This window comes from Syngnathus scovelli, chromosome 15, assembly GCF_024217435.2.
Source record: "Syngnathus scovelli strain Florida chromosome 15, RoL_Ssco_1.2, whole genome shotgun sequence".
Classification (NCBI taxonomy): Eukaryota; Metazoa; Chordata; class Actinopteri; order Syngnathiformes; family Syngnathidae; genus Syngnathus; species Syngnathus scovelli.
In genome coordinates, this window is record NC_090861.1 from 10,876,637 (window position 1) to 10,891,360 (window position 14,724).

The following is a 14,724-nucleotide window of genomic DNA, read 5'->3' on the forward strand; positions in this document are numbered from 1 at the left end:
ATTTAAGCAATAAAATTAAAAATGCACCTAAAACCTAAACCAAACGTTGCAGGTGGTTATTTCTTCATGCGCAGTGGTCAACGCGGCACTCTGTAGCTGCCAAGAGCACTTTTTACTATGCGCACCCACCCAGAGTGACGGGAGGAGCACATTTCAGAAAACGTGCTCACCTCGTCGAGAAAATGCGATTTAAGCAATAAAATTAAAAATGCACCTAAAACCTAAACCAAACGTTGCAGGTGGTTATTTCTTCATGCGCAGTGGTCAACGCGGCACTCTCTAGCTGCCAAGAGCACTTTTAACTATGCGCACCCAACCAGAGTGACGGGAGGAGCACATTTCAGAAAACGTGCTCAGCTCGTCGAGAAAATGCGATTTAAGCAATAAAATAAAAAATGCACCTAAAACCTAAACCAAACGTTGCAGGTGGTTATTTCTTCATGCGCAGTGGTCAACGCGGCACTCTCTAGCTGCCAAGAGCACTTTTTACTATGCGCACCCAACCAGAGTGACGGGAGGAGCACATTTCAGAAAACGTGCTCAGCTCGTCGAGAAAATGCGATTTAAGCAATAAAATTAAAAATGCACCTAAAACCTAAACCAAACGCTGCAGATGGTCATTTCTTCATGCGCAGTGGTCAACGCGGCACTCTCTAGCTGCCAAGAGCACTTTTTACTATGCGCACCCAACCAGAGTGACGGGAGGAGCACATTTCAGAAAACGTGCTCAGCTCGTCGAGAAAATGCGATTTAAGCAATAAAATTTAAAATGCACCTAAAACCTAAACCAAACGTTGCAGGTGGTTATTTCTTCATGCGCAGTGGTCAATGCGGCACTCTCTAGCTGCCAAGAGCACTTTTTACTATGCGCACCTAACCAGAGTGACGGGAGGAGCACATTTCAGAAAACGTGCTCAGCTCGTCGAGAAAATGCGATTTACGCAATAAAATTAAAAATGCACCTAAAACCTAAACAAAACGTTGCAGGTGGTTATTTCTTCATGCGCAGTGGTCAACGCGGCACTCTCTAGCTGCCAAGAGCACTTTTTACTATGCGCACCCAACCAGAGTGACGGGAGGAGCACATTTCAGAAAACGTGCTCAGCTCGTCGAGAAAATGCGATTTAAGCAATAAAATTAAAAATGCACCCAAAACCTAAACCAAACGTTGCAGGTGGTTATTTCTTCATGCGCAGCAGTCAAAGCGGCACTCTCTAGCTGCCAAGAGCACTTTTTACTATGTGCACCCAACCAGAGTGACGGGAGGAGCACATTTCAGAAAACGTGCTCAGCTCGTCGAGAAAATGCGATTCAAGCAATAAAATTTGAAATGCACCTAAAACCTAAACCAAACGTTGCAGGTGGTTATTTCTTCATGCGCATTGGTCAACGCGGCTCTCTCTAGCTGCCAAGAGCACTTTTTACTTTGCGCACCCAACCAGAGTGACGGGAGGAGCACATTTCAGAAAACGTGCTCAGCTCGTCGAGAAAATGCGATTTAAGCAATAAAATTAAAAATGCACCCAAAACCTAAACCAAACGTTGCAGGTGGTTATTTCTTCATGCGCATTGGTCAACGCGGCACTCTCTAGCTGCCAAGAGCACTTTTTACTTTGCGCACCCAACCAGAGTGACGGGAGGAGCACATTTCAGAAAACGTGCTCAGCTCGTCGAGAAAATGCGATTTAAGCAATAAAATTAAAAATGCACCCAAAACCTAAACCAAACATTGCAGGTGGTTATTTCTTCATGCGCAGTGGTCAACGCGGCACTCTCTAGCTGCCAAGAGCACTTTTTACTATGCGCACCCAACCAGAGTGACGGGAGGAGCACATTTCAGAAAACGTGCTCAGCTCGTCCAGAAAAGGCTATTTAAGCAATAAAATAAAAAATGCACATAAAACCTAAACCAAACGTTGCAGATGGTCATTTCTTCATGCGCAGTGGTCAATGCGGCACTCTCTAGCTGCCAAGAGCACTTTTTACTATGCGCACCAAACCAGAGTGACGGGAGGAGCACATTTCAGAAAACGTGCTCAGCTCGTCGAGAAAATGCGATTTAAGCAATAAAATTAAAACTGCACCCAAAACCTAAACCAAACGTTGCAGATGGTCATTTCTTCATGCGCAGTGGTCAACGCGGCACTCTCTAGCTGCCAAGAGCACTTTTTACTATGCACACCCAACCAGAGTGACGGGAGGAGCACATTTCAGAAAACGTGCTCAGCTCGTCGAGAAAATGCGATTTAAGCAATAAAATTAAAAATGCACCCAAAACCTAAACCAAACGTTGCAGGTGGTTATTTCTTCATGCGCAGCAGTCAACGCGGCACTCTCTAGCTGCCAAGAGCACTTTTTACTATGCGCACCCAACCAGAGTGACGGGAGGAGCACATTTCAGAAAACGTGCTCAGCTCGTCGAGAAAATGCGATTTAAGCAATGAAATTAAAAATGCACCCAAAACCTAAACCAAACGTTGCAGGTGGTTATTTCTTCATGCGCAGTGGTCAACGCGGCACTCTCTAGCTGCCAAGAGCACTTTTTACTATGCGCACCCAACCAGAGTGACGGGAGGAGCACTTTTCAGAAAACGTGCTCAGTTCGTCGAGAAATTGCGAATTAAGCAATAAAATTAAAAATGCACCCAAAACCTAAACCAAACGTTGCAGATGGTCATTTCTTCATGCGCAGTGGTCAACGCGGCACTCTCTAGCTGCCAAGAGCACTTTTTACTATGCGCACCCAACCAGAGTGACAGGAGGAGCACATTTCAGAAAACGTGCTCAGTTCGTCGAGAAAATGCGATTTAAGCAATAAAATTAAAAATGCACCTAAAACCCAAACCAAACGTTGCAGGTGGTTATTTCTTCATGCGCAGTGGTCAACGCGGCACTCTCTAGCTGCCAAGAGCACTTTTTACTATGCGCACCCAACCAGAGTGACGGGAGGAGCACATTTCAGAAAATGTGCTCAGCTCGTCGAGAAAATGCCATTTAAGCCGTACAATTAAAAATGCACCTAAAACCTAAACCAAACGTTGCAGGTGGTTGTTTCTTCATGCGCAGTGGTCAACGTGGCACTCTCTAGCTGCCAAGAGCACTTTTTACTATGCGCACCCAACCAGAGTGACGGGAGGAGCACATTTCAGAAAACGTGCTCAGCTCGTCGAGAAAATGCGATTTAAGCAATGAAATTAAAAATGCACCTAAAACCTAAACCAAACGTTGCAGGTGGTTATTTCTTCATGCGCAGTGGTCAACGCGGCACTCTGTAGCTGCCAAGAGCACTTTTTACTATGCGCACCCACCCAGAGTGACGGGAGGAGCACATTTCAGAAAACGTGCTCACCTCGTCGAGAAAATGCGATTTAAGCAATAAAATTAAAAATGCACCTAAAACCTAAACCAAACGTTGCAGGTGGTTATTTCTTCATGCGCAGTGGTCAACGCGGCACTCTCTAGCTGCCAAGAGCACTTTTAACTATGCGCACCCAACCAGAGTGACGGGAGGAGCACATTTCAGAAAACGTGCTCAGCTCGTCGAGAAAATGCGATTTAAGCAATAAAATAAAAAATGCACCTAAAACCTAAACCAAACGTTGCAGGTGGTTATTTCTTCATGCGCAGTGGTCAACGCGGCACTCTCTAGCTGCCAAGAGCACTTTTTACTATGCGCACCCAACCAGAGTGACGGGAGGAGCACATTTCAGAAAACGTGCTCAGCTCGTCGAGAAAATGCGATTTAAGCAATAAAATTAAAAATGCACCTAAAACCTAAACCAAACGTTGCAGGTGGTTATTTCTTCATGCGCAGTGGTCAACGCGGCACTCTCTAGCTGCCAAGAGCACTTTTTACTATGCGCACCCAACCAGAGTGACGGGAGGAGCACATTTCAGAAAACGTGCTCAGCTCGTCGAGAAAATGCGATTTAAGCAATAAAATTAAAAATGCACCCAAAACCTAAACCAAACGTTGCAGGTGGTTATTTCTTCATGCGCAGCAGTCAAAGCGGCACTCTCTAGCTGCCAAGAGCACTTTTTACTATGTGCACCCAACCAGAGTGACGGGAGGAGCACATTTCAGAAAACGTGCTCAGCTCGTCGAGAAAATGCGATTCAAGCAATAAAATTTGAAATGCACCTAAAACCTAAACCAAACGTTGCAGGTGGTTATTTCTTCATGCGCATTGGTCAACGCGGCTCTCTCTAGCTGCCAAGAGCACTTTTTACTTTGCGCACCCAACCAGAGTGACGGGAGGAGCACATTTCAGAAAACGTGCTCAGCTCGTCGAGAAAATGCGATTTAAGCAATAAAATTAAAAATGCACCCAAAACCTAAACCAAACGTTGCAGGTGGTTATTTCTTCATGCGCATTGGTCAACGCGGCACTCTCTAGCTGCCAAGAGCACTTTTTACTTTGCACACCCAACCAGAGTGACGGGAGGAGCACATTTCAGAAAACGTGCTCAGCTCGTCGAGAAAATGCGATTTAAGCAATAAAATTAAAAATGCACCCAAAACCTAAACCAAACGTTGCAGGTGGTTATTTCTTCATGCGCAGTGGTCAACGCGGCACTCTCTAGCTGCCAAGAGCACTTTTTACTATGCGCACCCAACCAGAGTGACGGGAGGAGCACATTTCAGAAAACGTGCTCAGCTCGTCCAGAAAAGGCTATTTAAGCAATAAAATAAAAAATGCACATAAAACCTAAACCAAACGTTGCAGATGGTCATTTCTTCATGCGCAGTGGTCAATGCGGCACTCTCTAGCTGCCAAGAGCACTTTTTACTATGCGCACCAAACCAGAGTGACGGGAGGAGCACATTTCAGAAAACGTGCTCAGCTCGTCGAGAAAATGCGATTTAAGCAATAAAATTAAAACTGCACCCAAAACCTAAACCAAACGTTGCAGATGGTCATTTCTTCATGCGCAGTGGTCAACGCGGCACTCTCTAGCTGCCAAGAGCACTTTTTACTATGCACACCCAACCAGAGTGACGGGAGGAGCCCATTTCAGAAAACGTGCTCAGCTCGTCGAGAAAATGCGTTTTAAGCAATAAAATTAAAAATGCACCCAAAACCTAAACCAAACGTTGCAGGTGGTTATTTCTTCATGCGCAGCAGTCAACGCGGCACTCTCTAGCTGCCAAGAGCACTTTTTACTATGCGCACCCAACCAGAGTGACGGGAGGAGCACATTTCAGAAAACGTGCTCAGCTCGTCGAGAAAATGCGATTTAAGCAATAAAATTAAAAATGCACCCAAAACCTAAACCAAACGTTGCAGATGGTCATTTCTTCATGCGCAGTGGTCAACGCGGCACTATCTAGCTGCCAAAAGCACTTTTTACTATGCGCACCCAACCAGAGTGACGGGAGGACCACATTTCAGAAAACGTGCTCAGCTCGTCGAGAAAATGCGATTTAAGCAATAAAATTAAAAATGCACCCAAAACCTAAACCAAACGTTGCAGATGGTCATTTCTTCATGCGCAGTGGTCAACGCGGCACTCTCTAGCTGCCAAGAGCACTTTTTACTATGCGCACCCAACCAGAGTGACGGGAGGACCACATTTCAGAAAACGTGCTCAGCTCGTCGAGAAAATGCGATTTAAGCAATAAAATTAAAAATGCACCCAAAACTTAAACCAAACGTTGCAGGTGGTTATTTCTTCATGCGCAGCAGTCAACGCGGCACTCTCTAGCTGCCAAGAGCACTTTTTACTATGCGCACCCAACCAGAGTGACGGGAGGAGCACATTTCAGAAAACGTGCTCAGCTCGTCGAGAAAATGCGATTTAAGCAATGAAATTAAAAATGCACCCAAAACCTAAACCAAACGTTGCAGGTGGTTATTTCTTCATGCGCAGTGGTCAACGCGGCACTCTCTAGCTGCCAAGAGCACTTTTTACTATGCGCACCCAACCAGAGTGACGGGAGGAGCACTTTTCAGAAAACGTGCTCAGCTCGTCGAGAAATTGCGAATTAAGCAATAAAATTAAAAATGCACCCAAAACCTAAACCAAACGTTGCAGATGGTCATTTCTTCATGCGCAGTGGTCAACGCGGCACTCTCTAGCTGCCAAGAGCACTTTTTACTATGCGCACCCAACCAGAGTGACGGGAGGAGCACATTTCAGAAAACGTGCTCAGCTCGTCGAGAAAATGCGATTTAAGCAATAAAATTAAAAATGCACCTAAAACCCAAACCAAACGTTGCAGGTGGTTATTTCTTCATGCGCAGTGGTCAACGCGGCACTCTCTAGCTGCCAAGAGCACTTTTTACTATGCGCACCCAACCAGAGTGACGGGAGGAGCACATTTCAGAAAATGTGCTCAGCTCGTCGAGACAATGCCATTTAAGCCGTACAATTAAAAATGCACCTAAAACCTAAACCAAACGTTGCAGGTGGTTGTTTCTTCATGCGCAGTGGTCAACGTGGCACTCTCTAGCTGCCAAGAGCACTTTTTACTATGCGCACCCAACCAGAGTGACGGGAGGAGCACATTTCAGAAAACGTGCTCAGCTCGTCGAGAAAATGCGATTTAAGCAATAAAATTAAAAATGCACCTAAAACCTAAACCAAACGTTGCAGGTGGTTATTTCTTCATGCGCAGTGGTCAACGCGGCACTCTGTAGCTGCCAAGAGCACTTTTTACTGTGCGCACCCACCCAGAGTGACGGGAGGATCACATTTCAGAAAACGTGCTCACCTCGTCGAGAAAATGCGATTTAAGCAATAAAATTAAAAATGCACCTAAAACCTAAACCAAACGTTGCAGGTGGTTATTTCTTCATGCGCAGTGGTCAACGCGGCACTCTCTAGCTGCCAAGAGCACTTTTAACTATGCGCACCCAACCAGAGTGACGGGAGGAGCACATTTCAGAAAACGTGCTCAGCTCGTCGAGAAAATGCGATTTAAGCAATAAAATAAAAAATGCACCTAAAACCTAAACCAAACGTTGCAGGTGGTTATTTCTTCATGCGCAGTGGTCAACGCGGCACTCTCTAGCTGCCAAGAGCACTTTTTACTATGCGCACCCAACCAGAGTGACGGGAGGAGCACATTTCAGAAAACGTGCTCAGCTCGTCGAGAAAATGCGATTTAAGCAATAAAATTAAAAATGCACCTAAAACCTAAACCAAACGTTGCAGGTGGTTATTTCTTCATGCGCAGTGGTCAACGCGGCACTCTCTAGCTGCCAAGAGCACTTTTTACTAAGCGCACCCAACCAGAAGTGACGGGAGGAGCACATTTCAGAAAACGTGCTCAGCTCGTCGAGAAAATGCGATTTAAGCAATAAAATTTAAAATGCACCTAAAACCTAAACCAAACGTTGCAGGTGGTTATTTCTTCATGCGCAGTGGTCAATGCGGCACTCTCTAGCTGCCAAGAGCACTTTTTACTATGCGCACCTAACCAGAGTGACGGGAGGAGCACATTTCAGAAAACGTGCTCAGCTCGTCGAGAAAATGCGATTTACGCAATAAAATTAAAAATGCACCTAAAACCTAAACAAAACGTTGCAGGTGGTTATTTCTTCATGCGCAGTGGTCAACGCGGCACTCTCTAGCTGCCAAGAGCACTTTTTACTATGCGCACCCAACCAGAGTGACGGGAGGAGCACATTTCAGAAAACGTGCTCAGCTCGTCGAGAAAATGCGATTTAAGCAATAAAATTAAAAATGCACCCAAAACCTAAACCAAACGTTGCAGATGGTTATTTCTTCATGCGCAGCAGTCAAAGCGGCACTCTCTAGCTGCCAAGAGCACTTTTTACTATGTGCACCCAACCAGAGTGACGGGAGGAGCACATTTCAGAAAACGTGCTCAGCTCGTCGAGAAAATGCGATTCAAGCAATAAAATTTGAAATGCACCTAAAACCTAAACCAAACGTTGCAGGTGGTTATTTCTTCATGCGCATTGGTCAACGCGGCACTCTCTAGCTGCCAAGAGCACTTTTTACTTTGCGCACCCAACCAGAGTGACGGGAGGAGCACATTTCAGAAAACGTGCTCAGCTCGTCGAGAAAATGCGATTTAAGCAATAAAATTAAAAATGCACCCAAAACCTAAACCAAACGTTGCAGGTGGTTATTTCTTCATGCGCATTGGTCAACGCGGCACTCTCTAGCTGCCAAGAGCACTTTTTACTTTGCGCACCCAACCAGAGTGACGGGAGGAGCACATTTCAGAAAACGTGCTCAGCTCGTCGAGAAAATGCGATTTAAGCAATAAAATTAAAAATGCACCTAAAAACCTAAACCAAACGTTGCAGGTGGTTATTTCTTCATGCGCAGTGGTCAACGCGGCACTCTCTAGCTGCCAAGAGCACTTTTTACTATGCGCACCCAACCAGAGTGACGGGAGGAGCACATTTCAGAAAACGTGCTCAGCTCGTCCAGAAAAGGCTATTTAAGCAATAAAATAAAAAATGCACATAAAACCTAAACCAAACGTTGCAGATGGTCATTTCTTCATGCGCAGTGGTCAATGCGGCACTCTCTAGCTGCCAAGAGCACTTTTTACTATGCGCACCAAACCAGAGTGACGGGAGGAGCACATTTCAGAAAACGTGCTCAGCTCGTCGAGAAAATGCGATTTAAGCAATAAAAATAAAACTGCACCCAAAACCTAAACCAAACGTTGCAGATGGTCATTTCTTCATGCGCAGTGGTCAACGCGGCACTCTCTAGCTGCCAAGAGCACTTTTTACTATGCACACCCAACCAGAGTGACGGGAGGAGCACATTTCAGAAAACGTGCTCAGCTCGTCGAGAAAATGCGATTTAAGCAATAAAATTAAAAATGCACCCAAAACCTAAACCAAACGTTGCAGGTGGTTATTTCTTCATGCGCAGCAGTCAACGCGGCACTCTCTAGCTGCCAAGAGCACTTTTTACTATGCGCACCCAACCAGAGTGACGGGAGGAGCACATTTCAGAAAACGTGCTCAGCTCGTCGAGAAAATGCGATTTAAGCAATAAAATTAAAAATGCACCCAAAACCTAAACCAAACGTTGCAGATGGTCATTTCTTCATGCGCAGTGGTCAACGCGGCACTCTCTAGCTGCCAAGAGCACTTTTTACTATGCGCACCCAACCAGAGTGACGGGAGGACCACATTTCAGAAAACGTGCTCAGCTCGTCGAGAAAATGCGATTTAAGCAATAAAATTAAAAATGCACCCAAAACTTAAACCAAACGTTGCAGGTGGTTATTTCTTCATGCGCAGTGGTCAACGCGGCACTCTCTAGCTGCCAAGAGCACTTTTTACTATGCGCACCCAACCAGAGTGACGGGAGGAGCACTTTTCAGAAAACGTGCTCAGTTCGTCGAGAAATTGCGAATTAAGCAATAAAATTAAAAATGCACCCAAAACCTAAACCAAACGTTGCAGATGGTCATTTCTTCATGCGCAGTGGTCAACGCGGCACTCTCTAGCTGCCAAGAGCACTTTTTACTATGCGCACCCAACCAGAGTGACGGGAGGAGCACATTTCAGAAAACGTGCTCAGCTCGTCGAGAAAATGCGATTTAAGCAATAAAATTAAAAATGCACCTAAAACCTAAACCAAACGTTGCAGGTGGTTATTTCTTCATGCGCAGCAGTCAACGCGGCACTCTCTAGCTGCCAAGAGCACTTTTTACTATGCGCACCCAACCAGAGTGACGGGAGGAGCACATTTCAGAAAACGTGCTCAGCTCGTCGAGAAAATGCGATTTAAGCAATAAAATTAAAAATGCAACTAAAACCTAAACCAAACGTTGCAGGTGGTTATTTCTTCGTGCGCAGCAGTCAACGCGGCACTCTCTAGCTGCCAAGAGCACTTTTTACTATGCGCACCCAACCAGAGTGACGGGAGGAGCACATTTCAGAAAACGTGCTCAGCTCGTCGAGTAAATGCGATTTAAGCAATAAAATTAAAAATGCACCCAAAACCTAAACCAAACGTTGCAGGTGGTTATTTCTTCATGCGCAGTGGTCAACGCGGCACTCTCTAGCTGCCAAGAGCACTTTTTACTATGCGCACCCAACCAGAGTGACGGGAGGAGCACATTTCAGAAAACGTGCTCAGCTCGTCCAGAAAATGCGATTTAAGCAATAAAATTAAAAATGCACCCAAAACCTAAACCAAACGTTGCAGATGGCCATTTCTTCATGCGCAGTGGTCAACGCGGCACTCTCTAGCTGCCAAGAGCACTTTTTAATATGCACACCCAACAAGAGTGACGGGAGGAGCGCATTTCAGAAAACGTGCTCAGCTCGACGAGAACATGCGATTTAAGCAATAAAATTAAAAATGCACCCAAAACCTAAACCAAACGTTGCAGGTGGTTATTTCTTCATGCGCAGTGGTCAACGCGGCACTCTCTAGCTACCAAGAGCACTTTTTACTATGCGCACCCAACCAGAGTGACGGGAGGAGCACATTTCAGAAAACGTGCTCAGCTCGTCGAGAAAATGCGATTTAAGCAATAAAATTAAAAATGCACCCAAAACCTAAACCAAACGTTGCAGGTGGTTATTTCTTCATGCGCAGTGGTAAACGCGGCACTCTCTAGCTGCCAAGAGCACTTTTTACTATGCACACCCAACCAGAGTGACGGGAGGAGCACATTTCAGAAAACGTGCTCAGCTCGTCGAGAAAATGCGATTTAAGCAATAAAATTAAAAATGCACCCAAAACCTAAACCAAACGTTGCAGGTGGTTATTTCTTCATGCGCAGTGGTCAACGCGGCACTCTCTAGCTGCCAATATCACTTTTTACTATGCGCACCCAACCAGAGTGACGGGAGGAGCACATTTCATAAAACGTGCTCAGCTCGTCGATAAAATGCGATTTAAGCAATAAAATTAAAAATGCACCCAAAACCTAAACCAAACGTTGCAGGTGGTTATTTCTTCATGCGCAGTGGTCAACGCGGCACTCTCTAGCTGCCAAGAGCACTTTTTACTATGCACACCCAACCAGAGTGACGGGAGGAGCGCATTTCAGAAAACCTGCTCAGCTCGACGAGAAAATGCGATTTAAGCAATAAAATTAAAAATGCACCCAAAACCTAAACCAAACGTTGCAGGTGGTTATTTCTTCATGCGCAGTGGTCAACGCGGCACTCTCTAGCTGCCAAGAGCACTTTTTCGATGCACACCCAACCAGAGAGACGGGAGGAGCGCATTTCAGAAAACGTGCTCAGCTCGACGAGAAAATGCGATTTAAGCAATAAAATTAAAAATGCACCCAAAACCTCTAACCAAACGTTGCAGGTGGTTATTTCTTCATGCGCAGTGGTCAACGCGGCACTCTCTAGCTGCCAAGAGCACTTTTTACTATGCGCACCCAACCAGAGTGACGGGAGGAGCACATTTCAAAAAACGTGCTCAGCTCGTCGAGAAAATGCGATTTAAGCAATAAAATTAAAAATGCACCCAAAACATTAAACCAAACGTTGCAGGTGGTTATTTCTTCATGCGCAGTGGTCAACGCGGCACTCTCTAGCTGCCAAGAGCATTTTTTACTTTGCGCACCCAACCAGAGTGACGGGAGGAGCACATTTCAGAAAACGTGCTCAGCTCGTCGAGAAAATGCGATTTAAGCAATAAAATTAAAAATGCACCTAAAACCTAAACCAAACGTTGCAGGTGGTTATTTCTTCATGCGCAGTGGTCAACGCGGCACTCTCTAGCTGCCAAGAGCACTTTTTACTATGCGCACCCAACCAGAGCGACGGGAGCAGCACATTTCAGAAAACGTGCTCAGCTCGTCGAGAAAATGCGATTTAAGCAATAAAATTAAAAATGCACCTAAAACCTAAACTAAACGTTGCAGGTGGTTATTTCTTCGTGCGCAGCAGTAAACGCGGCACTCTCTAGCTGCCAAGAGCACTTTTTACTATGCGCACCCAACCAGAGTGACGGGAGGAGCACATTTCAGAAAACGTGCTCAGCTCGTCGAGTAAATGCAATTTAAGCAATAAAATTAAAACTGCACCCAAAACCTAAACCAAACGTTGCAGGTGGTTATTTCTTCATGCGCAGTGATCAACGCGGCACTCTCTAGCTGCCAAGAGCACTTTTTACTATGCGCACCCAACCAGAGTGACGGGAGGAGCACATTTCAGAAAACGTGCTCAGCTCGTCCAGAAAATGCGATTTAAGCAATAAAATTAAAAATGCACCTAAAACCTAAACCAAACGTTGCAGATGGTCATTTCTTCATGCGCAGTGGTCAACGCGGCACTCTCTAGCTGCCAAGAGCACTTTTTACTATGCGCACCCAACCAGAGTGACGGGAGGAGCACATTTCAGAAAACGTGCTCAGCTCGTCGAGAAAATGCGATTTAAGCAATAAAATAAAAAATGCACCTAAAACCTAAACCAAACGTTGCAGGTGGATATTTCTTCATGCGCAGTGGTCAACGCGGCACTCTCTAGCTGCCAATAGCACTTCTTACTATGCGCACCCAACCAGAGTGACGTGAGGAGCACATTTCAGAAAACGTGCTCAGCTCGTCGAGAAAATACGATTTAAGCAATAACATTAAAAATGCACCTAAAACCTAAACCAAACGTTGCAGGTGGTTATTTCTTCGTGCGCAGCAGTCAACGCGGCACTCTCTAGCTGCCAAGAGCACTTTTTACTATGCGCACCCAACCAGAGTGACGGGAGGAGCACATTTCAGAAAACGTGCTCAGCTCGTCGAGTAAATGCGATTTAAGCAATAAAATTAAAAATGCACCCAAAACCTAAACCAAACGTTGCAGGTGGTTATTTCTTCATGCGCAGTGGTCAACGCGGCACTCTCTAGCTGCCAAGAGCACTTTTTACTATGCGCACCCAACCAGAGTGACGGGAGGAGCACATTTCAGAAAACGTGCTCAGCTCGTCCAGAAAATGCGATTTAAGCAATAAAATTAAAAATGCACCTAAAACCTAAACCAAACGTTGCAGATGGTCATTTCTTCATGCGCAGTGGTCAACGCGGCACTCTCTAGCTGCCAAGAGCACTTTTTAATATGCACACCCAACAAGAGTGACGGGAGGAGCGCATTTCAGAAAACGTGCTCAGCTCGTCGAGTAAATGCGATTTAAGCAATAAAATTAAAAATGCACCCAAAACCTAAACCAAACGTTGCAGGTGGTTATTTTTTCATGCGCAGTGGTCAACGCGGCACTCTCTAGCTGCCAAGACCACTTTTTACTATGCGCACCCAACCAGAGTGACGGGAGGAGCACATTTCAGAAAACGTGCTCAGCTCGTCGAGAAAATGCGATTTAAGCAATAAAATTAAAAATGCACCTAAAACCTAAACCAAACGTTGCAGGTGGTTAATTCTTCGTGCGCAGCAGTCAACGCGGCACTCTCTAGCTGCCAAGAGCACTTTTTACTATGCGCACCCAACCAGAGTGACGGGAGGAGCACATTTCAGAAAACGTGCTCAGCTCGTCGAGTAAATGCGATTTAAGCAATAAAATTAAAAATGCACCCAAAACCTAAACCAAACGTTGCAGATGGTCGTTTCTTCATGCGCAGTGGTCAACGCGGCACTCTCTAGCTGCCAAGAGCACTTTTTACTATGCGCACCCAACCAGAGTGACGGGAGGAGCACATTTCAGAAAACGTGCTCAGCTCGTCGAGAAAATGCGATTTAAGCAATAAAATTAAAAATACACCTAAAACCTAAACCAAACGTTGCAGGTGGTTATTTCTTCATGCGCAGTGGTCAACGCGGCACTCTCTAGCTGCCAAGAGCACTTTTTACTATGCGCACCCAACCAGAGTGACGGGAGGAGCACATTTCAGAAAACGTGCTCAGCTCGTCCAGAAAATGCGATTTGAGCAATAAAATTAAAAATGCACCTAAAACCTAAACCAAACGTTGCAGATGGTCATTTCTTCATGCGCAGTGGTCAACGCGGCACTCTCTAGCTGCCAAGAGCACTTTTTACTATGCACACCCAACCAGAGTGACGGGAGGAGCACATTTCAGAAAACGTGCTCAGCTCGTCCAGACAATGCGATTTAAGCAATAAAATTAAAAATGCAGCCCAAACCTAAACCAAACGTTGCAGGTGGTTATTTCTTCATGCGCAGTGGTCAACGCGGCACTCTCTAGCTGCCAAGAGCACTTTTTACTATGCGCACCCAACCAGAGTGACGGGAGGAGCACATTTCAGAAAACGTGCTCAGCTCGTCCAGACAATGCGATTTAAGCAATAAAATTAAAAATGCACCCAAAACCTAAACCAAACGTTGCAGGTGGTTATTTCTTCATGCGCAGTGGTCAACGCGGCACTCTCTAGCTGCCAAGAGCACTTTTTACTATGCGCACCCAACCAGAGTGACGGGAGGAGCACATTTCAGAAAACGTGCTCAGCTCGTCGAGAAAATGCGATTTAAGCAATAAAATTAAAAATGCACCCTAAACCTAAAGCAAACGTTGCAGGTGGTTATTTCTACATGCGCAGTGGTCAACGCGGCACTCTCTAGCTGCCAAAGGCATTTTTTACTATGCGCACCCAACCAGAGTGACGGGAGGAGCACATTTCAGAAAACGTGCTCAGCCCGTCGAGAAAATGCGATTTAAGCAATAAAATTAAAAATGCACCTAAAACCTAAACCAAACGTTGCAGGTGGTTATTTCTTCATGCGCAGTGGTCAACGCGGCACTCTCTAGCTGCCAAGAGCACTTTTTACTATGCGCACCCAACCAGAG